This window comes from Triturus cristatus, chromosome 8 (genome assembly GCF_964204655.1).
Source record: "Triturus cristatus chromosome 8, aTriCri1.1, whole genome shotgun sequence".
Taxonomy (NCBI): Eukaryota; Metazoa; Chordata; class Amphibia; order Caudata; family Salamandridae; genus Triturus; species Triturus cristatus.
In genome coordinates, this window is record NC_140591.1 from 771,073,482 (window position 1) to 771,099,109 (window position 25,628).

General features: G+C 46.8%; 1 protein-coding gene across 2 annotated transcripts in view; it reads left to right on the top strand.

Annotated features, from left to right (window-relative positions):
• The first annotated feature begins 8,615 nt into the window (after positions 1–8,615).
• Positions 8,616–25,628, top strand: part of ADGRG2 (adhesion G protein-coupled receptor G2) — a 900,557-nt gene continuing 883,544 nt past the window's right edge. Inside the window, exon 1 of one of the 2 annotated variants that reach the window (XM_085622206.1) lies at positions 8,616–9,133. The gene's annotated coding sequence lies outside the window, so the exon portion shown is untranslated. The remainder of the gene's footprint in view (positions 9,134–25,628) is intronic. The other variant, XM_085622207.1, reaches the window with a different exon arrangement.

Sequence of the window (25,628 nt, forward strand, 5' to 3'; positions counted from 1 at the left end):
CCCACTCCACACGCAAACACGCCGTCGAGCTCTGGGATCTGCTCGGCACCTCTGCCCCAGACGTGGCCTTCCTGACCGAGACCTGGTGGAACGACTCCTCGGCGCCCGACATCGCCATAGCCATCCCAGACGGCTACAAGATCACCCGCAGGGATCGCCAACGGAATCGGAGGAGGAATAGTCATCATCCACAAGTCCACCCTCAAGGTCGCCACCCACGCAGACGACACCCTCAACACCGCCGAACACCTGCACTTCCGGATCCACACCGACCCCAACACCACCCTCAGAGGAACACTCATCTACAGGTTCAGCGACTCCATCGCCGACCTTGCCAGCACCCACGCACTCGCCTCCACGGACTACATCCTCCTCGGGGACCTGAACTTCCACCTCGAGAACAACAACGACGCCACCTCCGCCACCCTGATCGACAACCTCGCCAACCTCGGCCTCAGACAACTCGTGACCACACCCACCCACGCCGCCGGCCACACGCTGGACCACGTCTTCTCCACAGGCACCCACGTCGCCTTCGACCACACCAGCGAACTCCACTGGACCGACCATCGCTGCCTCCATTTCACCTTCAAGAAACCAACCACGCACCACCACACCCAACAGCTGCCTCGCTGCGGCTGGAGCAAAGTCACCAAAGACCAGCTGATCACCGCCTTCGTCCAGAACCCACCCACCGACCCCACCAACCCAGACGCCGCAGCCCTCAACCTCAGACAGTGGATCGACGACTACACCAACACCCTCAAGAAACCCTCCCCAGCCACACCGACAAGAGAGCCACCTGGTTCACCGACGAGCTCCAGACCTCCAAACATGCATGCCGGAAACTGGAGAAGATATGGCTCCACGAACGCACACCGGACAACCACATAGCCCACAAGGACGCCACCCGCAGACATCACCACCTCATCAGATTAGCCAAGAGATCCTCCTTCAAAGACCGCCTGGATAACAACGCACACGACAGCAAAGAGCTCTTGAGCATCGTAAAGGAACTCTCCAATCCCGCCCTCACAAGAACTGTGCGACTCACTAGCCATCTTCTTCCACCGCAAGATCGCTGACATCCACGACATCTTCAATACCACGACCACCCCGACTACGCCAGACTCTACCTCCCCTGTGAACACCACCAGCGCCAACCGCCTGACCTCCTGGTCCAACGTCAACGACGACAAGACACGCAAGGTCATGAACTCCATCCACTCAGGATCACCGTCAGACCTGTGCCCACACCACGTATTCAACAAAGCAGACGCAGCCATCGCACCCCAACTACAGAAGGTCATCAATATTTCCTTTGAAACAGCGACTTTCCCGGAAAGCTGGAAGCACGTCGAAATCAATGCCCTCCTCAAGAAGCCCAAGGCGGACCCCAAGGACCTCAAGAACTTCCAGCCCATCTCCCTGCTCCCGTTCCCAGTGAAGGTCATCGAGAAAATCGTCAACATGCAATTGGCCCGCCACCTGGAAGACAACAACATCTTGGACCCGTCCCAGTCCGGATTCAGACGAAACCACAGCACCAAGACAGCCCTCATCGCCGCCAAAGACGACATCAGGCACCAACTAGACAATGGCAAAACATCAGCCCTCATCCTCCTAGACCTGTCAGCCGCCTTCGACATGGTCTGCCATCGCACTCTAAAGACACGCCTCCTAGAAGCCGGAATCCAACAGAAGGCCCTTGACTGGACCACGTCCTTCCTCTCTGGCAGAACCCAGAGCGTCCGCCTCCCACCCTTCCAATCCGAAGCCACCGACATCATCTGCGGCATCCCCCAGGGCTCATCCCTCAGCTTGACGCTATTCAACGTCTACATGGCCCCCCTCACACAAGTGGCCCGCCATCATGACCTCAACATTATCTCCTATGCCGACGACACCCAGCTCATCCTCTCCCTCACCAAGGAACCACACACCACAAAAACCAACCTCCACGAGGGAATGAAGGCCGTCGCCGACTGGATGAGGAGCAGCCGTCTGAAGCTGAACTCGGACAAGACGGAGGTCCTCATCCTCGGACCCACCCCCTCAGCCTGGGACAACTCCTGGTGGCCGACCACACTGGGAACAGCACCGACACCCACCGACCATGCACGCAACCTAGGATTAATCCTTGACTCCTCCCTCTCCATGTCTAAGCAGGTCAATGCCATCTCCTCCTCCTGCTACAACACCCTCCACATGCTCCGCAGGATCTACAAGTGGATCCCGACCGAAACAAGAAGAACGGTGACACAGGCCCTCGTCAGCAGCAGACTGGACTACGGCAACGCACTCTACGCAGGAATCCCAGCCAAACACCAACGACGACTACAACGCATCCAAAACGCCTCCACCCGACTGATCGTCAACATCCCCCACCGCAGCCACATCACCCCCCACCTGAGAGACCTACACTGGCTCCCCGTCGACAAGACGATCACCTTCAAGCTCCTCACCCACGCACACAAAGCACTCCACAACGCCGAACCAGCCTACCTGAACAGCAGACTCAGCTTCTACACCCCAACCCGCCAGCTCCGCTCCGCCAGCCTCACCCTCGCCGCTGTCCCCCACATCCAACGAACGACTTCCAGTGGCAGATCCTTCTCCTACCTCACCACCAAGACCTGGAACACCCTCCCTACCCACCTACGGCAGACCCAAGACCTACTTGCCTTCAGAAGACTCCTCAAGACCTGGCTCTTCGAGCAGTAGCGGCACCCCCCCCCCCCTCCTCCCCTTAGAGCCTTGAGACCCTCAAGGGTAAGTAGCACGCTTTACAAGTACTCTGATTGATAAAATAACAATTTTTAATTAAACTTTGCCACAGATTTGTGGAGGATCAACAAGTCCACAGGACAATTTTTTTTAAATAAGTACGCTAATTTTAAACCCCATCCCAGGGCCCTGGGTATGTGCAAAAAACATTCCTTTTTTGGAGAGGGTGCCTGGCACCCCTCCACATGCCTCTGGGAGGCCCAGTGACCCCATTCCCCTTGGGCTGTCATGTAAAATAAAGGGAGGGTGTTATCTGCCCCATTCCTAAGTCTTAATAGGCCCTGGAGAACCAACTCCTGGGGCCAAACTCCATTATTAGGAGAGGAGGCGTGTTGTTCCCTGAGTCTTAATAGAAATGAGGAACCCCATCCGCAGGCCATACTAGACTTCAAAGTGCGGGGTGCATGGCCCCCCTCCTTGAGCCTGTATAGGCCTTGAGGACCCCATCCCCCAAGGCAGCCTCAATTACTGTGTCCCGGGGAGACACCCGGAGACAATAGTTTCCTAGCCCACAATTGGGCGGGCAGGAAAACATATGTCTGCTCTCACCTAGTAGGAGCATTTTTAACGCTCCTGTGGGGTGGAAGCAGACATGCCACTCCTGCTTGCAATAACGTGGGCAGGGAAGGCATGTCTGCTTTCGCTAAGCTGAACTTTAACAATACTCTCCCTGGGTGGGAGCAGACTTTTGTTTACATGCTGCACTCTTGTGGGCAGGGAAACATACAGGTTTCTACAGGTGGAAACAAACATAATTATCTGTTCCCACCGGCAGGAGCAATGCTTGGTCCCACTGCACCCAGGATGGGTGCATGTTGGGAGCCGGCTGGGGCAGTTTGGACCTTGGGGCTCCCCTGCTTCCCCCTGCTTATTGTTTGGATGGTGCCCCTAGTGGGCAATGAGACACCCATCCAAATGGACCACAGGCCCAGAGGATGGGTCCCCCATGCTTATTAAGGCTCGAAAAAAGGGGGACGCACACCTCCCTCCAGTTAAAATCTATGTTTTGGCCCCAGGGGAAAGGGTTCCCCTGGGTCTCTATCAGTTCATTGAGGAGTGCTGTGAGTAGCCGTCCCCTTAATGGCTCCAGGAGATGGGTTCCTCTGGACCCTTGTGCCATGGCATTTGGGCTGTAGTTGTGTCCAAAGTCCCTATTGAAACATTATTTGGGTTTTTATCTCAGAGTTTTTAACCCCTTCGCCGCTGGGGTAATTCCCCCATGGCGCGGGGGTGGCACGCGGCGCCGCGGTGCTCGTGACGAGCCCAGCTCGTCATGAGGCAAAGTAAGTTGCCATTTTTACAGCAAAGCCTTTAAGCATAGGATTAGCTAATGCAATCCACGCTGAACTGCACAATGACAGAAACCTTTTACCACTGCAGGCACAGCATTACAGGATTGGTAAAATACCATTCAAGCCAACTTTGTATGAATAACAGCAGTCCTTGACATGTGCTTCATGCTCATTAGAGCTTGTCAAAGGGACATATATATATATTTAACCTCCCGCTGCCCTTACCCTGTGGCTCCGTACACCTTTCCTGTGAACTTGTTCCAGGAGAAGGAGCCTTAGGAGTTCCTAACTGTCAATAGACTTGACCTGCACTCACTTAACCTTTGATTAAGCTACGTATGCCAGAAAGAGGTAGAAATCTATTTCTAATGTGTTAAAAGAGTCATTGTTGTGGCATGACTTGGGTTAAAAAATGCCAATAAGAAACACATGTAATAACACTTTCCGAGCTGAGAGAATGACCATGTTGTTTATAATAACTAAAACGAGTTCTTCGTAATGCTTTAATCTATACCGCTTTACATGAGACATTTTTTTATGTAAATTTGCCAAATCTTAAATCTTCCGAGTGGCCACATATTGAGCCTGATTCATGAAGGTACTTATGTGTAGTAAAGTTACGAGTGCAGCGTTACCGCACTCGTGGTGTACTGTCCACACTCGGGGCGGAATGTCCACACTCAGGGCGGATTGTCCACACTCCGGCGGAATCTGCACTGCAGTTCTCAGTACGGAGATTCTGCCCTGAGAGCAGAGACTCCACCACAAGTGCCGAGACTCCGCACTCACAAGTTTACTAGAGGTAAGTACCTTTGTGTATCAAACCTATTATGCGTGACACCTTTATCCAATCCTGGTATTTTAGCCAACTGCACCTTGTTATCCGAAATTTGACTGCCAAAGGTGCAATGTTCGAAGCAAAACTACAAGCCCGACAATGGAGCGTATTTTCGGCTAAAAAGAAAAAATATGGCTGAAAATGTCAAACATGGACTAGGACTACTTGACAGGCAATCATGCAATTTAACTTGGTAGTCCTTTTCTTTGACCTTGGAAGGGTGAGCAGGTGAGTTGACCATACTGGAATCTGATCCCGTAACCACCAGGAGAGACACAGTTCTCGGCAGTGACCGCCCACTAAATTAGCACCCAGAAAGATTTTCATTGTTTAGGGCTTACAAATAGGTGGCTTTAGGGAAAACAGTACATGAATCACACATTCCTCTCAAACATCAATGACATTGATGAGACCAATTCCTCCACCTGGCAAAAACTCAACCTGTCATATCTATTACTCAAGTCAAGTTGAGGGAATAGTTGGGATTTTTTTTTTTTAATGTGATAGCTAATGATGGGACGCCTGTGCGATCTGAGTGCACCAAATAAACATATTCCTATCTGAGTGACTAGACATAATGCCTTGTAGGTAACCTGAACTCCAGGAGTATGAAAAATAGTGCTGGCTTTCTCCTGAAATCCATGAATAAATCAACAGTGCTGTAAGACTAAAGCACTTTTACTCATTCGCCAACCTTTGTGAGTTGTGCCCACAGAATGTTTAAGCCTCCATTAAAGTCAGTGGTAAGAAAGATTTTGTGACGTTGCTGGAGGTTGAAGTAGTACCAATACTGATTTAATTTAACAAAAACAACTCATGTACTTTTTGCTAAAAGGCAGCCATCTTGGGAAGGTTAATTCCAGTAGCTGAGGTGACTCAGCTGAAATGGAAGGGTGGGGGCCTCCTGTGCTGTGAAGCTGAGGGAGAGACAGACAGCGAAACAGGAAACAAGCCTTTTTGGCAGGGTGCCTAAGGTCTGAATTTTGTTTTAAATATTTGTAATTGGTTAATTTGCAAATGTAAAGGCTGCTTAGAAGCCAGTGCTGACTTTAATTGATGTGATAACTTGAAGCTTCAAGATGACAAAGATGTATTCTTTTTGAGCGTTATCATAAAGGTGTTAGCAGCTGAGATGTGGAGTGAGTGCTTTTAATAGACATAAAAAAAAATTTTTGCACTAGGTACAATCTGATTGTGTGTTACTAAAATGTATATTTTGAAAGCATTTTTTTTACCGTAAAATCTAATGTTTAGGCGCATTTTGCGACCATCTATCTTGTACCTGTGCAATGGAAGTTTAAAACAATGACTTAAGTACACTTAATGCTTTTTGTCACATGCTGGGACCTTGTAGCACTAACAACAAGTCAGTCTTCCCCACAGCACCGATCAGGATTCAATTATGTGGCTTTGTGTTTAAACACATAGACATCTGCAGTGATCACATTAACCAACAGAGGTTCCAAAACATACAATAGAGCACTTATTACTTTAACCTGAATTTATTGTTCATTTAAGGTGCGTGTTCTTTTATATACAGTTACCTGAAGGTGAAAGACCAACAAAATCGGTACAGAATATGCTGTTGTTTTTAGCCACGATTTTTAACCTGTTCCCGTGCTCACTGTACCCACCACCATTGCACTCAGGGTCACAGTTCCCATTCTTGGTTTTCACGGACTTCGACCGCTGGATGTTGCTTCCCCTGACATCACTTCCGGAGCTGTCACCGAGAATGCAAATGATCAGGGTGCAAGAGTAGCTGTCCCAGGCATGGGGAAGACATCCGATGTCAAAATATTCAAAACTAAAAATTTTAAGAGCTTGGTAAATTAAAAATGTAGCTCCTTTGGAGCGCTCTGCATGAATGTTTAAATTGCTTAGATTGTGAAGATAGATGTAAAACAGATACAACCACACGATCCATGCCAAAGCTTTCATTAAAGTTAAAAGAAATAGCACTCCCTAGGTCAATACAAATACTTAGACTGTTTGCTATGCTTTATTGATGATTGCTGCGCTTTATGTCGGTCCAAGGTCCCACCAGACTAGAAATGTATTTCAGGTCAGCATTGTCCTTATTTTCAGAGGGAACTAAGGGGCATATTATCAAGATACGGCGTTAAAATTGTCACCGCTTTAGCGGCAGAAAACTGCCGCTAAAGCAGCGATAATGGGCTTGATTATATGCCCTTGTGAATTCCCATAGAAGCCCATGTTCTGGTGTGAACATGGGCTTCTATTGGAATTCTCTGCGGCATATTATCAAGCCCATTATCGCCGCTTTAGCTGCAGTTTTCTGCCGCTAAAGCGGCGATAATTTTAACGCTGTGCTTGATAATATGCCCCAAAGGGGCATATTATCAAGCCAGGCGATAAAATTATCGCCGCTTTGGCAGCAGAAAACTGCCGTTAAAGCGGCGATAATGGGCTTGATAATATGATCTATGGAATTCCAATTGAAGCCCATGTTAGATGTCCTTCACATTTAACATGGGCTTCAATTGGAATTCCATAGAGCATATTATCAAGCCCATTATCGCCGCTCTAGCGGCAGTTTTCTGCCGCTAAAGCGGCGATAATTTTATCGCCTGGCTTGATAATATGCCCCCTTATGCTGTGTTATACTTAAATGTGGGCGAGCCACTGAAACTCCAGCCAGGTTCCAGCTTGATGCCAAGCTCCGGCTCGGCTCCAAGTCCTGTGGACCCTCGAGCTCAAAGCGAGCTGAGCTTTCATGTAGCTTCTCTCTTGCCACTTACGCCTTTCCCTCCTGTGCCAAGAATTATAGTCAAATTAGTAACATTTGAAGTGAAACGGGCAAGAGAAAGAAATACTGTTTTAGTGGCTGAACTTCACAATGTGAAACTAGAAAACCTGCGGTCAACCCAAGCTTCCCTGCTTCATAAAATTGTGTGATCCATTACAAATATTCTATTTTACCTAGCCTATTTTTTTCAATTATCACATATGAAAACACCTGGCAGGTTTAGGATGTACGCTGTATGAAAACTTCTTGTTGTGTTTGATGTTACATTATTAGCTGCACCAACAGCAGGGGCCTGTGTTCAACTTTATGGTCACAGGTTCAAGTCCTGGCAGGTCCACTCAGCCTTTCATCCATCTGAGGTCAATAAAATTAGTACCACATTGAGTTGGGTAACAATAAACATCTGCTTTTCAGCGTCAAGATACCCCTTTGGGGGTGAACATGCGCTTTACAAATACACATGTTAAGTAATACTCCATTTAAAAATCTATGTCTATTTTATGGCATACGCCTGACAAGTGACTCGCCAATGGCATTATTATTCCCTCAGAATTGTGCAGGAATGTTTAAAAAATACCACTTTTAATAAGTGCCTCTTGATGCAGTGACACAATCAGGGGTACTAAGGTAAAACGACTTCATGTGCTAAAATATACCGTTTTTTGAAGAAACGTTATCGTATTTTTAAAAAGATGTTTGTGTTTGTTGTAGGATTTAATGGTTTTGCATGCCCGATATGTTCAGAGCTCAGCTCTTGGCTCCGGCTTGTCTCTCCCCTAAAGTTTCTGGCTCCCCACATCTGGTTATACTATACAAAAACACCCCATTGCCGCTGCGGAGAGCGGCTTCTCCGTAGTTTCTGCCAGTTGCTTGTAGGAAGCGGCGTGCCTCACCGGCTCACTGGGCGGCATCTAAACTTGTTGCCACTGCCTCGCGGGCCTGTCTGCCTGCTGTTGGTCCCACGCCCTGTGCAGCTGCGCGCGTGGGCAGCCAGGCTGCTCACCCCGCCTCGTGCCACCCCGCCTCGTGCCAGCTGTAAGGGCGGGGAGCGCCGCGCTGCGGCTCCCCCTGCCGGCAGTTACCAGGATCTGCAGCTGCGGGCCGGGCTCTTCTTGGTGTATGAGGCAGCAGTGCTGCCGCTGGAACACCACCTGAGCCTCGTCCCGCAGAAGCGGCGCGTGTGCGCGCCTGGGATCATTACGGACAGCAAATTAAATCCAATTTTTAACTCGGGGAAACTCAGCACGACTCGGAAGTATTTGTTTGGAAACGCCACATAAGGGTTTTTACGGGTTTTATCTGTTATACTTGAAGTAAAAGTCATCCGGAGACCCGGAGCTGCTCAGCCGATACGCCGCGAGGTTGCGTTTTGTACTTGGTAATTGGAGTCCTCCTGGGCAACGGAGAGCCGTGGACCACCATCAGGACCACCATCACCCCAGTCAAGTAAGGAGTCCCCGCAGCTTGTTTCTTGCATGCGGTGCGGATTGAGGTGGGGGTGGAAATGTAGCTGCTGGGGTGAGGGTGGAATTGCACCTGTGCTTGGAGGTGCCTGCACTCTCTGGCTCAAATTAAAGTGCGGGTACTTGTCCATTAACAGCTGTTTTATAGAGAACTGTGGTGCTTTAGAGCGGTGTTATCTAACACAACGCATCTCTCCAGGGAGTTTCTTATAGCATAGAAGTTCAAATTCTGGTTTATCGAGAAAAATCATTGTAATCCCGACAAGCAATCTTGTAAAACTCAAACATCTTGAGAAATAATAATAAGTCGGCCTTTTAAAAAAAAACGAATGTATGGCTAGGCTACTCTCAAGAACCCGCATAACCTCCCCAAAACAGAAGTCATTCAAACAAAAGAATACACTACATGCATTTCTTTCATTAATGCCAACTAGGACTCTGCGTGTGTTTTTTTTTTTTAACTTGATATCATAGTTTTTAATTCCACCTCTGTTCGAATTGTTAATTCTAGCTTCATCTGACCGTTAGCCACCAGCTTCACATAGACGACCACCCCAGCATATTCTTTCCCCATTAAACCAGAGTTTTTCTCCTTAAGTATTTCACTTGTTCTGGGTATAAAGCCTTTCATAAGCACAATGCGTGAACTAAAGTTTCATGCTTGTATCCTCATAATCGTAACTCCTTTTTTGGCTCAAGTGGATACTTCCAGGTAACGTCTTAGATTTGCAAAAGTATTTTATGCATATGTCAGTGTAATAAAATGACGCTGGATCATTTAGCCGATAGTTAAATGGAGATACCTCTTTAAAGATCCCAAATTATGGGTGGGCTAAATAGCTCATGCATGGTTGTTTTTGCTGAGAACCTCCTCCTAAATCCCGAATACACCAATATACTCAGACACCACCGGGCTTAGATTTGATTAGGTGCAATAAATAGCGCCCATTAGAATTTGTGTTCATAATATCTGCTAACTGTCCACGAAAATAGAACTTCAAGCATTGTGCTTCCAAGTTTTTCTTTAAGCAAAACTCCTTGCAGATCAGTGACTGTGCTGTTGATGGAAGATCAAAGAGAGGCTGTTTTAAGTGCAATGTACTCGGTCTTAGGTTTTACCAGATTGACGGGGAAAGACTGCGTTTAGTTGAAAGCTGGTAGAAATGTTGCTTGACCAACAGCATTATTTGGGGTCACTGCAGGATTATGTAGACATGAGTAAAATTTCATTTATGCATAAGAGATTGGGATTTTAAAGATGATCCAGAAGATATTGCTGAGGTGTCTCTGGAATCCATGCTGGCCTCAGCTAAATATGCCGTGTCCCAGTACAATTTGACAACACCACAATCCATTCTGCGACACTCATACTTTGCATGCTCTGGGTTCAGAGCAGCAACTTTCAGGAGGTGAGAAAGGTGTCTTATTTTCAGTTCCAGCTGAGACCAATGCAAATGCCTCACTTAAAGGGTCATCACTACTCTCTGTGTATGCGTCTAATCCTGGGCCGTAGCCAGCTGGAGGCCCCTGGAAAAACAATGACACTCCACTTGTTGTCACTTCATAAGTATCTAAGCTCTGTATTTAAGAGATTTGCATGTACCGTAACAATGTCAGATGTATCTATCAATATGAGTAACTCTGCTAATTTTATTACACCTATTAATAAGTGTTTATTAGTACCTAAAGGAAACTTGTTAGTAACCTTAAAATAATGAAATACTGAAAAAAACAGCGAGGTTCTAAACTTATTTGTTATAGTTTGCATGCAACTCTTTGGTGTCTGTTCATAACTTGCAAAACTATATTGCAAGGATTGTAATTTATGACTTGCAGGTAACATAAAGATGTTTGCAACAACAGCAACAACCCACTGAGATAGCTACATAAAATACAAATCTGTGACCAGCATGTTGCACGCCATGCTTTGCAGCAGGCATAGTAACCCTCTTCACCATTTTATGATGAATCAAAGATGGAACAAGACTGCACATAGATTTCTCCAGCAAGAACTTTAACCGCCAAAGTAATCTTACTGTTTTCAAAACCCGGAACTTGCTGAGTGCACAAAGATCTCTGCAGCAGCTTCCTTATCCTCCTAAGATAATTTTAAATACAGTTGGTTTGTGGCCAGTTAAATAAGCCAGGAAAGACGTACTATCACGTTTGCCCTTGCTGCCAGTTTTCTTTGGGGATGAGTTTTTATGAATTCATTTTATTAAGTTTTTAATACGAGGAATAGAATATACATCTTACATTTCACTGTATCAAGCATTGAAAGAAACACCAAGCTTTTCTTGGCACATAAATTGAAGACCTTTCTAACGTGCCCAACGTATGGTAAATGGCCAAAATATAGAATCCAAAATATAGACAGGACAGAATATCGACTCCAAAATGTAGATAGGACAGAATATCGAATTACCAAAATATAGCTAGGACAGAATATCGAAATTGGGGTATGAAATATCGATTTCCATAATATCGAATGTAAAATATCGATTACCATAATATCAATTTTTTTTAGTGTTATGTATGGTAGTATATGTGTTAAAATTATGTATTATTTTTGTAATGTATGTTTAATTTTTTTAAAGTAATGAATGTTATGTAATTTATTTTTGTGTAATTTAAGTCCGTAGCGGGTTTTGGGTTTATAGGGGAATAGGGTGGGAATTAATTTAATTATAGTAAATTAAATATTAATTTTTATTTATATATATTGATAATTAATTGATTGATAATTATTAATTGGCAATTAATTTTTATTAATTGGAAATTAATTTTTAATAATTAGTAATTACTTTTTATTAATTGATTAATTGATAATTATGTTAATTGTATTTTTCATTATTAGGAGCGGGTTGTGGGTTTATAGGGGAATTGGGTGGGAAGTAATTTAATTGCAATAAAGCAAATATAAATTTGTATTTATGTGTATTGATAATTAATTGATACATAATTATTAATTGCTAATTAATTTGTATTAATTGCTAATTAATTTTTAACAATTGGTAATTAATTGTTATTAATTGATTAATTGATAACAATGTTAATTGTATTTTTTATTACTAGGAGTGGGCTGTGGGTTTATAGGGAAATTGGGTGGGAAGTAATTTAATTGTAATAAAGTAAATATACATTTTTATTTTTATGTATTGATAATTAATTATTAATTGGTAATTCATTTTTATTAATTAATTATGTGAGAAATGTTTGTACTTTTATGGATGGTGCATATCCGAATAAAGATCAATGAAACAGAAAAAAATTTCAATGGTAAATAATTTTTTCGTAATTGGTAATTATTTTTAATTATTTTATTATTGGAATTGATAATTAATTTAATCTTATTTTAATATTAAATCATTACTTTCCCTACTGTTGCACTCTCAGGAGTGGGAATAATCATTTTTACCCTCCCGCTATCCAATGCTTTCCCTACTGTTGCACTCTCTGGAGTGAGAATAGTAATTTTTACCCTCCCGCTATCCAACGCTTTCCCTACTGTTGCACTCACTGGAGTGGCAATAGTAATTTTTACCCCTACGCTATCCAACGTTTTCCTTACTGTTGCACTCACTGAAGTGGGAATAGTAATTTTTACCCCTACGCTATCCGGCGCTTTCCCTACTGTTGCACTCACTGAAGTGGGAATAGTAATTTTTACCCCTACGCTATCCAACGCTTTCCCTACTGTTGCACTCACTGGAGTGTGAATAGTAATTTTTACCTTCCTGCTATCCAACGCTTTCCCTACTGTTGCACTCTCTGGAGTGGGAATAGTAACTTTTACCCTCCCCCTATCCAACGCTTTCCCTACTGTGCACTCTTTGGAGTGGGAATAGTAATTTTTACCCCTACGCTATCCAACGTTTTCCCTACTGTTGCACTAACTGGAGTGGGAATAGTCATTTTTACACTCTCACTATGCAACAAAATCTCTACTTTTTTTATATTACATTTATTATTTTTACATTTTAAGCTTTTTTATATTATTTTAAGTATGTTTTATTTAATTGTTTTTAATATTTAATTACTTTTATATTATTTATAATACATTTTAAAAATTAAATATTTTAGTTAACTATATTTTAACATTCTATATTTTGGAATCAATATTTTAGTACTTACCTGTTTGTAGATAGGGATTCTATATTCTGTACTTCGATATTTTGGAGTCGATATTTTGGATAATCTATTTTATGTCCCTCGATATTTAGTCACTGAACCCCAATGTATATGCTATGGGGGAAGGCGCTAGACATATGACGGTGGTCCACCATGCCCCCTGTTTTATCTTTTTTGTTTACAAGGGCATTCTTGCTCCGGGAATTTAGGTTGTTCATTTTGACCACAGTTGTTCTACCTCACAGCCTTTGGGGTTGAGGTTTTGAAAAATAAATGTATAAGTTGACCATCAGACACAGCGCCTCATGACTCTCTCCGTGACTGAGCCCCCTCTCTACAATCAGTCCTTAATCCAAATTTAGGGATTCCCAGAGTATTTTTCCATTTTTAGCACTGGGTGCCAGATGCCTCACACCCTTACCTGGCATCAAATCCAAAGGTGTTGGGCACTCTTCGGCCCTGATGGATGCGACCGCTGAGCATCCCCAAAGGCGAGGTCGCCCCACGCTCCACTGCCTCCTGCCTCCTGACCTGCTTCCCGGATTGCGCCTGATTGCCGCTGCTCCTCGAGGGCGACCCAGCCTTCGCTGAGCCACCCACCTCCTCTTTTCCCGCCGATTCCTGCCACCGGATTTTCCTTTTCCCGCCGCTGCCTCCCTGTGGCCCCGCCCCCCCTCCTGCCCATTCGCCGCCCCGCTCCCGCCACCCAGCTGACCCTCCCTCCCGGTTCCTTACTTAAGGGGTCCACACCAGAGACAGGTAGCGACCGCTGAGCCTCCCCAAAGGCGAGGTTGCCCCACGCTCCACTGCCTCCTGACCTGCTTCCTGGATTGCGCCTGATTGCCGCTGCTCCTCGAGGGCGACCCAGCCTTCGCTGAGCCACCCACCTCCTCTTTTCCCGCGGATTCCTGCCGCCGGATTTTCCTTTTCCCGCCGCTGCCTCCCTGCGGCCCCGCCCCCCCTCCTGCCCATTCGCCGCCCCGCTCCCGCCACCCAGCTGACCCTCCCTCCCGGCTCCTTACTTAAGAGGTCCACACCAGAGACAGGTAGCGACCGCTGAGCCTCGCGAGGTCGCCCCACGCTCCACTGCCTCCTGCCTCCTGACCTGCTTCCCGGATTGCGCCTGATTGCCGCTGCTCCTCGAGGGCGACCCAGCCTTCGCTGAGCCACCCACCTCCTCTTTTCCCGCCGATTCCTGCCGCCGGATTCTCCTTTTCCCGCCGCTGCCTCCCTGCGGCCCCGCCCCCCCTTCTGCCCATTCGCCGCCCCGCTCCCGCTCCCGCCACCCAGCTGACCCTCCCTCCCGGCTCCTTACTTATGACGCCCCCTAAGCGACCGCGCAGAGGACGCGCGCAGCGGGAGCGCCGAATGTGCGCCGAAGGTGCGCCAAAGGTAAGCCCGTCTGCGCCCGTCCGCGCCTGGACCACGCCCAGCGCCAGACCCCCTGGTCCTCGTTGCCGCCAGCGCACCCGACTCACCTACGACGCTACAACCCTCCTCGCACTCAACGCCGGTCAAAACAACGCCTGCCACCACGCCACCCCGAGACGCACCCACGGACCCTTCTCCTGCCATGCCTGCCGTTTCTCCTGCCTCCGACCCCGCACCACACCAGCCAAACCGAGCCCCAGCAACAACCATCTGAAGTGCATCCTGCTCAACACCCGCTCCATCCACCGTCACGCCGTCGAACTCTGGAACCTCCTCGACTCGACATCACCAGACATCGCCTTCCTGACGGAAACCTGGACGAACGCCTCCTCAGCGCCCGACATCGCCATAGCCATCCCGGACGGCTACAAGATCACCAGGAGGGACCGCGTCAACCAGACAGGAGGTGGCATCGCCATCACCCACAAGAACACCATCCGCATCACAACCAACTCGAATGACACCCTCACCTCCGCCGAACACCTCCACTTCCAGATACACACCGACCCCAAGACCACGCTCAGGGGAACCCTCGTCTACAGACCACCGGGACCACGCACACAATTCAGCGCAGTCATCACTGATTTCGTCAGCCCACACGCCATCAACTCCACCGACTACATCCTCCTAGGGGATCTCAACTTCCACCTGGAGAACAACAAGGACCGCAACACCGTCGCCCTGCTGGACAACCTTGCCAACCTCGGACTCAAGCAACTGGTAACCACCCCCTCCCACTACGCCGGCCACACGATTGACCCAGTCTTCTCATCCAGCAAGCATGTCGCCTTCAGCCACTCCACCAAACTCCAGTGGACCGACCACAGCTGCGTCCACTTCAACTTCAGAAAAACGACGACTCACCACCACCCGCAACAAGCCCCTCGAAGGAACAGGAACAAGATCACTAATGACCAGCTCACCACCTTCCTCAGCCAGAACCCCCCCACCAGCTCACTGGACCCCAACGAAGCCACCAACAACTTCACGCAGTGGATCACCAACTGCGCAGATGCCCTTGCACCACTGAAGAACCCCCCCAGCAGACACGGCAGCAAGAAAACCTCCTGGTTCACCGACGAACTCATCACCTCCAAGAAGAACTGCCGCTCCCTGGAGAATACCTGGCGCACCAACCAGACCACAGACAACATGACGGCCCTCAAACACGCCACCCGCAAACACCACCAACTGATCCGCGCCATGAAGAAGACAGCCTTCAAGGAACGATTGGACAATAACACCCGCAACAGCAAAGAACTCTTCACCATCGTCAAAGAGCTCTCCAACCCCGACGCCAGAAACAATGACATCACTCCCTCGCAGGACCTCTGCGACTCGCTCACCGCCTTCTTCCACGACAAGATCGCCGACATACACAACAGCTTCGGCCCTCCAACCACGAACCCCACCACCGAACCGATGCCCCCCACCGCCACCCTCCGCACCTGGACCCCGGTCAGCACCGAAGACACAACACGCACGATGAACACCATCCACTCCGGATCCCCCACACCACATCTTCAACTCGGCCGACGACATCATCGCACCCCAACTCCGCGACATCATCAACGCCTCCTTCAAACCCACCACCTTCCCTGATTGCTGGAAACACGCCGAGATCAGCGCCCTGTTGAAGAAACCTACAGCAGACCCCACCGACCTCAAGAACTTCCGCCCCATCTCGCTCCTCCCGTTTCCCGCCAAAGTCATCGAGAAGACCGTCAACAGACAGCTAGCCGACTTCCTTGAGACCAACGGCTCCCTCGAACACTCGTAGTCCGGTTTCCGAGCCAACCACAGCACGGAGACCGCCCTCATCGCAGCCACAGACGACATCAGATCCCTACTGGACAACGGGGAAACAGCGGCCCTCATCCTCCTGGACCTCTCCGCAGCATTCAACACTGTCTGCCATCGCACCCTGGTACAACGCCTGAACAACACCGGAATCCAGGAGAAGGCCCTAGAGTGGATCACCTCATTCCTCGCCGGAAGAAGCCAGAGAGTTCGCCTCCCCCGTTCCGGTCCGCGGCCACTGAAGTCATCTGCGGCGTTCCTCAGGGGTCATCGCTCAGCCCCACCCTCTTCAACGTCTACATGAGCCCCCTCGCAGCCATCGCACGCCAACACAACCTCAAGATCATCACCTACGCCGATGACACCCAGCTGATCCTCTCCCTCACCAACGACCCGGACACCGCCAGAGCCAGCCTACACGAAGGGATGAAAGATGTCGCCGAATGGATGAAGAACAGCCGCCTGAAACTGAACTCAGACAAGACGGAGGTTCTCATCCTGGGATCATCACCCTCCACCTGGGACAACTCCTGGTGGCCCCCTGCCCTGGGCGCCACCCCCAAGCCAACAGACCACGCACGCAACCTGGGCTTCATCCTGGACTCCTCCCTCTCAATGTCCAGACAAGTCAAAGCCGTCTCGTCCTCGTGCTTCAACACCCTGCGCATGCTGCGAAAGATCTTCCGTTGGATCCCCACCGAGACCAGGAAGACGGTCACCCAGGCCCTCGTCACCAGCCAGCTGGACTACGGGAACGCCCTCTACGCCGGCACCACCACCAAACTCCAGAAGAAACTCCAACGGATCCAGAACGCCTCAGCTCGACTCATCCTGGACATCCCCCGTCACAGCCACATCTCCGGACATCTGAGAGACCTTCACTGGCTCCCTGTCAGCAAAAGGATCCCGTTCAGACTCCTCACCCACGCACACAAGGCCCTCCACGACCTGGGCCCCAAGCTCCTCAACAACCGCCTGACCTTCCACCAGCCCACTCGCCAGCTCCGCTCCGCCAGCCTCGCTCTTGCCGCCGTCCCACGCATCCACAGAGCCACCGCCGGAGGAAGATCCTTCTCCTACCTAGCGGCCAAGACATGGAACTCCCTCCCCATCCACCTCCGGACAACCCAGGACCATCTCGCCTTCAGGAAGCAACCCAAGACCTGGCTGTTCGAGCAGTAACGTTCCCCCCCCCCAGCGCCTTGAGACCCTCCGGGTGAGTAGTGCGCTATACAAATGCCGCTGATTGATTGATTGATTGATCTTAGCCAGGTATGACTCCACCACGTTGGGATTGTTGTCATTGGCAGAAGCATCAGTCTCTGCTGGAGTCTTACCGGGGTGCGGTCCCACCACACAGTATCGTCAGCAGAATGGAGCACATCCACGTGTGTCTGGCATAACTTTCAGGAGTGAGGGCGATCCCATCACACTGTCTGCTTCCCCCACATCGCCCATACACACAGTTGCTAACATGCACACCTCTTTGAGTCTCCCCTAAGTGTGAATTTCATTTGATGACTAGACACCACTGCCCACCATGATCCTTACGTGGGGAGCCGAGTAAAGATTTATTATAGGAGACAAAGGAGAGGATGAGCCTGTCGACCTCAAAGCTGGGGAACCGGGCTTGAGCCTCGGCAACGCCGCTCAACATACTTTGATTTTGGACAAATCACTTGAGATCTCCCCGTGCCTAATAAAAATGAATGTGTAACGAAACTGGTGCTCATGTAAAGCGCTCTGATATCTTCTGGTCTAGTTCGCGCTATATAAAATTCTATAATTAAAAAAAGAGCTTCCGCCACCTCTTCATCCATCATAGCCCCTCCCTTAAACTAAAATCATTAAAGTGGCCAGAAATCTGCTTTTCTTTGTACCTATTCATGGATGGGTCAAGATTGCTTGCAATGTGACATTGTTTAGCACAGGGTTATCAGATGTTTCAATGAAAGCACTTGTTTTCTCTCTTTCCTTTCAGTCACTTTACCTCTTTTATATTCCATTTCTTTTTCTTTCACGTTACACTCTACCTTTTTCCCTAATTTTTTCATCCCATCTTTTCTCTCTTCCATTTTCTCCTGCTCCATTTTTCCAATTTTCTCTTTTACCCCCTTTTAAAGTCTTGATTACCTTTTGCTCTTAAAATCTCCATAGTCTCCCCTTTTGTTTTATCTTGTTTTCCTTTATTGCCACCTCTGCTCTTTTTCTCTCTCCTCTTTCCATTTCTGTTCTACATAGTTTATCTTTCTGTTACCATTTTTTTGGTGCCTTTCTCTCTTCTTTTTCCCATATCACGCCTTTCCCCTAATTCCTTTTCTCCCATCCCTTCACATCTAGAATTCTTGCATATCATTCGAAATGTTTCTTGTCTCGCACTTTTCCTCACATTTGTCATTCTTTATGTTCTTTCTGTCCTCGTGCCTTTGCGCCTATTCTCTCCACCTTCCTTGTATGTACCCCCTTCTCTTTCGCCGTTTATCATCATTTTGACGCGAGCCCGCTCCCTTTACGCCAAGTGACTCGCTCCTCACAGCGCTGGGCGTCCTGCAAGTTTCAAAGTCTGGTGACTCAGGGGCTTTTCTCAAGAAGAAGCAGCTAGGCACCAGGGGTGGATTCCCTGTCTCATGCCTGAACTATGAAAACCGGGCGGTGATGTTTTGTCTTTGCCAAATAACAAAGCAGAGAAATGCAACAGTGTTCAGTAGTTGGCGGAAAATGTTCATGACTTCATCTTGAGTCAGGGGAAATGTTTTTCCAGTTATTCAAGAACGGCTGCATGCTCCATGGAGGGGCGGTATGGAAACTGTCATTTCTACTACAACTTAAATGGCTTTATTGGTTTCCTTTTGTTTGATTCATCATTTCGTGTGCTCCTGCATCTTTGCTTACCTGGGTCCTCTGCAAACATTATGTAAACAAACATTGGTAAATGCATCAGCCGTTTTTGTTGTAGCTTGCTGAGTTTGTAAGTTACAGAAAGTCTGTTAAAGTGTTATGACTTGTTTATGTACAAAACTGCAATAAATTGTGCTGTTACTAGTGGTATAGTTTAGGTAAGTAATTGCAACATTTTGAAAAATGAAAGAAGGAATTGTTAGAATTAATTGATCTAATAGCAACATTATGTGCTTAAAGGAGTTCTGACAATTTGTGGGCCCGGTGCCACTGCACCTGCTACACCATTCAAATCATGTCTGTAGTGCCTGAAAGATAACTGCATTTGTGACTGCCTGTTTAGTAGTAAAATATGGCATTATTTGGTGTTTAGAGGCGTTATGACAACTTGTGGCCCCGGTGCCACTGCACCTGCAGCACCACTGAAATCGTGGCCCTGGTGCCTACTAGATAACTGCATTTGTGACTGTCTGTTTAGTAGTAAAGTTCAGCAATATTCTGCATTTAGTGGGGTCCCTAGAGCTTTTGGCCCTGGTGCCACTGCACCTGCTGGACGATTCCAATCAAGCCCCTTTTGACTGTAAGATAACTGCAATTGTGTCTGCCTGCATAGTAATAAAATACAACAATATTGGGTGTTTAGAGGAGTTCTAACAACTTTTGTTCCCGGTGCTAGTGCATCTGATGCACCATTCAATTCATGACCTTGTTGCTTGCAAGGTAACTGCACTTATGACTGCCTGGTTCGTAGTAAAATATAGCAATATTGGGTGTTTAGTGGGATGCCTAGAGCTTTTAGTCCTGGTTCTACTGCACCTGCTGCACCATTCAAATCATGACCCTATTGCCTGCTAGATAAATATCCTTGTGACTGTCTTGCATAGTAGTAAAATTCAGCAACAACCTGGGTTTAGTGGGGTCTCTAGAGCTTTTGGCTCCAGTGACACGGCACATGCTGCACTGTTCCAATCAAGTCACTTTTAACGGCAAGGTTACCGCAATTGTGACAGCCTCTCAAATCTAGCAATATTATGTGTTTATGGGAGTTGTGACAAAGTTTGGGCCCGGTGCCACTGCACCTTCTGCACCATTCAGATCATGACTCTGTTGTCTGCAGGGTAACTGCACTTGTAGTTGCCTGTTTAGGAATACAATATAGCAATATTAGGTGTTTAGTGGGGTGCCTGGAGCTTTTAGTCCCAGTGCTGCTACATTATTGAAATCATGACCCTAGTGCTAGCTAGATAACTGCCCTTATGACTGCCCGTTAAGTTGTAAAATATAGCATTTTTTGGTGTTTGGTGAAGTTATGACAACTTTTGGTCCTTGTGCCACTGCACCATTTAAATCAAGCCCCTTGTAACTGCAATTGCGACGGTCTGTTTAGTAGTAAAATATAGCAAAATATGTGTTTATAGGAGTTCTATCAACTTTTTGACCCGGTGGCACTACACCTGCAGTACTATTCAAATCTTGACCCTATTGCCTGAAAGATAACTTTATATAAAAGTGCCGGTTTATTTGTAAAATATAGCAATAATCGGTGTTTAGAGGGGGGCTTAGAGCTTTTGTCTCGGTGCCACTACACCTGCTGCACTATTGAAATCTGTCCATAGCGCTCGCTGGATAACTGCACTTGTGACTGCCTGCTCATTCGTAAAATATAGCAATATTTGTTGTTTTGTGGCGTTATGACAACTTTTGGCCCCAGTGCCACTGCACCTGCTGCACTATTCAAATCAAGTACCTTTGAACTTTAAGGTAACTGCAATTTTGACTGCCAATTTAGTGGTCAAATGGAGCAATATTATGTGTTTAGAGGTGTTCTGACAACTTTTGGGCCTACTGCACCTGCTGCACCATTCGAGTCATGACCCTGTTGTCTGCAAGGTAACTGCACTTGAGGCTTTCTGTTTAGTAGTAAAATATAGCATAGCTCTTGTATATTAACTTTATTTCTTAACGTCCAATGTTTATTACAACATTTAGCATTTGCAACAATGAGTAAGAGGAAATGCTAGACACAATATCTATATTATTTAGTTCTCAGTGATGCATCAGGCCAAAGTCTTTAGTGAAGAACAATGCAAGAGATTGTACAGAATGCATACAAAATTGAACATGTACATATGAATAAAGAAAAATAATTTTCCATATTTCAACAAATTATTTTTTGTTGTTTATTTCATTTACTTATTCTTCATTCTTTTTATATTTTTATATTTTTAATAAGTGTTATTTTATAAGTTATGATGTAATTCATAAATGACACACACTAATATTTACAATACATATATATCAACATAAATACAATCACATATGTACAAACACAACTCTTATGTCGAAGGACAACAATTGGCAATACAATAAATATAAATAAAAAGAGAGTGAGAGGAATTTGGCAGTTAGTTTAAAAGCTGGCGGTTGATGCAAACACGGTGCCCGTTTCGGCACAAAAGCCTTCGTCAGGGAGTACCGTCTCAACTTTCTCTAGGTGTCAACGCAGGAACACTGGTCTGAAGTTAGCACCAATGCTCAAGATAGTTGTAGATCGCACGGGGTCAGTGTATCTCTTGAATTATGTAGCCTCTTTTTATGGGGGACCATCAAATATCCAATGTTAAAATGTCAGCAAAATTTCCTTATCTTGTGCGATTTGCAATTATATGCGTTTAATGTAGAAATTCATCCCAGGGTATTTGTTTTATTCTTTCTCTTCAAAGGGGTCGGCTGACTATCAGGGGGAGCGTGCAGATATGTAAGATTATCCGTAGGTCCGTAGAATAGTTCTTCCCTTTAGCAGATTATGCCATAATGTTTGGCAATATCTCGACACCAGAATCGTCTGAGTATGCAGCAGCAAAAAATCATAATGACCAAATTGATTAAGTTAAAAAAATCAATCCGATAATGCCTATTAAGTGCAAAGCAAGGTACTCAAATGTATGTTCTAAGGCTAAAGCGCTTGCTTTACAGAACTAAGTAATAACAAGCATTGGCATAGCCAATAGGTCTCGCCTTTGGGGCCTTATAAGGGTGTGCTGGGGGGCCACAGTCCATATGGATGGACTGTAGAGTGTGCTAGGGGACTCAGTCCGTATGGATGGACTGAAGACTGTGTGGGGGGCGCAGTCTGTATGGATGAACTGTAGAGTGTTCTGGGGGCCTCAGTCCATATGGATAGAGTGTAGAGTGTGCGGGGGGACCCCTTCCGTATGGATGGACTGCAGAGTGTTCTGGGGGCCTCAGTCCATATGGATGGAGTGTGGATTGTGCGGGGGGCTGCAGTCCGTATGGATGGACTGCAGGGTGTTCTGGGGGCCTCCGTCCGTATGGATGGAGTGTAGAGTGTGCTGGGGGCGCAGTACATATGGAAGGACTGTAGAGAGTGCTGGGGGCTGCAGTCCATAAGGATGGGCCCTAGAGTATGCTTGGGGCCGCAGTCCCCAGCCTAACACCATGCAGGGTATTATCACAGCGTGTTTTGCTGTGCTTCTGTTCTTGTTTTTCCATGCATTATTGGACTCTGTGTTTAATGACAGGTCACTGCATACGGCTGTATTTTACTGCTCTGTAAGGTACAGCATTCTGTTTCATGTACTGTGTGTGCACTGTCGCACTCTCGAACATTGCGCTTTTCTGCATTGAAATGCTTTGTACATATCGCCTCCAGTTACGCATGTTCAGTTTTCCTGCGTGTTCTGGTATGCCAATGTGTCCCACTTTGCGCGGTTGTGCTGGTTTTAAATGAGTCTGTTGAACTCTGCGAGTTGTTGCGTCTTCAGATGTTTGTCCGGCATCGAACGAGGGCTGCCTGTTCACAGAGCCAGCCTTCTGGGGGGGCTGTTGTGTGTGATGAGGATGCAACGAAACGTTGGGCACAATGCACACTTGTTCCCATGTGTGCAGTGTCTTTTGTATAAATCTTTGAATCCAAAACATGACAAGGGTGTCGCATGAAGCACTCGGAAGCCCCACCTGTCTCAAGGGTCCCCATATGATGTCATGTTGGTGTAAAGTGCCAAGGGCCTGTTTCAAGCAGATCACAAGGCCCCTTTAAAAAGATCTGTATTGGTAAGTATCCATGTACGTGAAGTTACCTGGGGCCTTTGGGCGTGTGTTTGTGTTTCTGTGTGTGTGCGTGTTTCTGTGTGTTTGTATCTGTGTGTGTCTGTGTGCATCTCTGTGTCTGTGTGTTTGTGTTTGTTTGTTTGTGTCTGTGTCTGTCTGTGTCTTTCTGTGTGTTTGTGTCTTTTTGTCTGTCTGTGTGTCTGTGTGTGTTTGTGTCTATCTGTGTGTGCCTGTGTCTGTATGTCTGTATGTGTGTGTGTCTGTGTGTGTGTTTGTGTGTCTATATGTGTGCCTGTGTACCTGTGTCTGTGTCTGTGTGTCTGTGTGTGTGTGTGTGTGTGTGTGCGTGTGTGTGTGTGTGTGTGTCTGTGTGTGTATCTGTATGTGTGTCTGTCTGTGTGTGCACATGCGTGTGTGAATGTGTTTGTGTGTTTTACCCCTGAGGGCAATGTCTTCCCACCAAGCTCTTCTCGGAGGAGGGGTAAGGGGGAAAACAGCCATGAATACATTGGAGGGGAGTGGGGGGCATGAGTAGAGAAACACCCACTTAAATGCAGCAGGGGGCACCCATGCCCTCAGAACATTTAAGAATTGTGAAGACTGTGGGCCTCCAAAAATCACCTTTAAATTTGACCCCATGATATACAAAAAAAGTCTACTTTTTTTACCCGTCTGTATTTAGAAGAAATTGATTGTGAGCAGCGGTCATCTCAGCCAGGCGTTTTCTTATATTAAAAAAATGCCTTTTTAGTCACATTTACAGTGAACCTATGCTATTTTACTGCACCGAGTTAGAACTTTAGTAAATTATGTCATTTTCTTTTTGGAGTATTGGGAGAGACTGGCGGCAGAGAGGGAAAGGCAGCTTTCGAGTGCACCTGAAAATAGTTGAATAGATCGCGGTGTATAGTACTTTCCAAAACCAGCGTGAAAATCAGCCTGACTGGAAAAATAGAGTTTCTAAATAAAACAATAATACTAACAGGCTTGTTAAAGGTGCGTACTCTTCCCCCATTGCTGCTATGAAATGTACATACATTATAGTTATCAATGACGGCCAGCGGGCGTGAAGAAAGATGAAAACGGCGCACAAACAAGCAGAGGCAGGCAAAGAACAAGGCACAGTGAGGGACCATTCAATGTAAAAAGGAAGTGCGCCAAACGCACCATATGTAAAGCAATGAGTAAGGCGACATGTGACCGGGGAAGTCACCACCAAAGTCACAACACATCCAATGGCGGGACAGTAAGCAGTGTTTCGCCAAAGAAAAGTAAGCAATTTTGACAGGCGTAGGATGCAATAAATGGAAAGTGGTGGGCGTGGTCTATGGCACCAGATTAGATACCCCATGCCTCGCTGCTAGGCTCGACCTAAAAAGCAAGCACTCCAGTATACTGTTAGCTGTCAGCCTTTTCTGTGGGAAGAGATCTTATCTTGACAGTGAATGGGGCTTAAACAGTGTGAACAGTTTTAGCAGAAGTATCGAAAATGCCTGCAGCCAAGGGAAGTTAACAAAAATAAATAAAAGTTCTTCACAAAAGTGAATGAACAGAGTAATTCGACTATAGGAACTGATAATGTCCCCTTTTAAGATATATGAAATACAATAGATTTCACAAGCAGCGAAAAAGTGCTGTGCAGGTGAAGCCTAAAAACAAAATTGCATTCTGCCCCCCGGTGTTGACCTTGCATAAATGAACCCCCTTTCTGCTTACTGCCCCTGAACTGGTGGACCCTGTTGGGCTTTCCATACAAATGCAAATCATATTCAAATGGACTGGAAGTCTGAAAAATACTGATCTGGGCCTGCTACTACACGATGTGAGGATGTGATCACATTTGTAAACGGGGTCAGTGCCAAGATGTCCGACCCACCCAACAGTTATAACAAATAAAGGGGCATATCAGCAAGGCGAGGCGATAGAATTATCGCTGCTTTTGCAGCCATTTTCGGCCGAAAAGTGGCGATAATTTTATTGCCTAATTAGCAAGGCCACGCTAACGCGTGAAACCTTGCTTTAGCATCAGGATTCCTAACGCCCAGCTTTGCATCTCTAATGAGATGCAAAGTGGGCGTTCCTGACCTAACATGATAGGAGAAATGTCGCTAAGAGACTTTTCTCCTATCATCAAGCCCCACGCTATG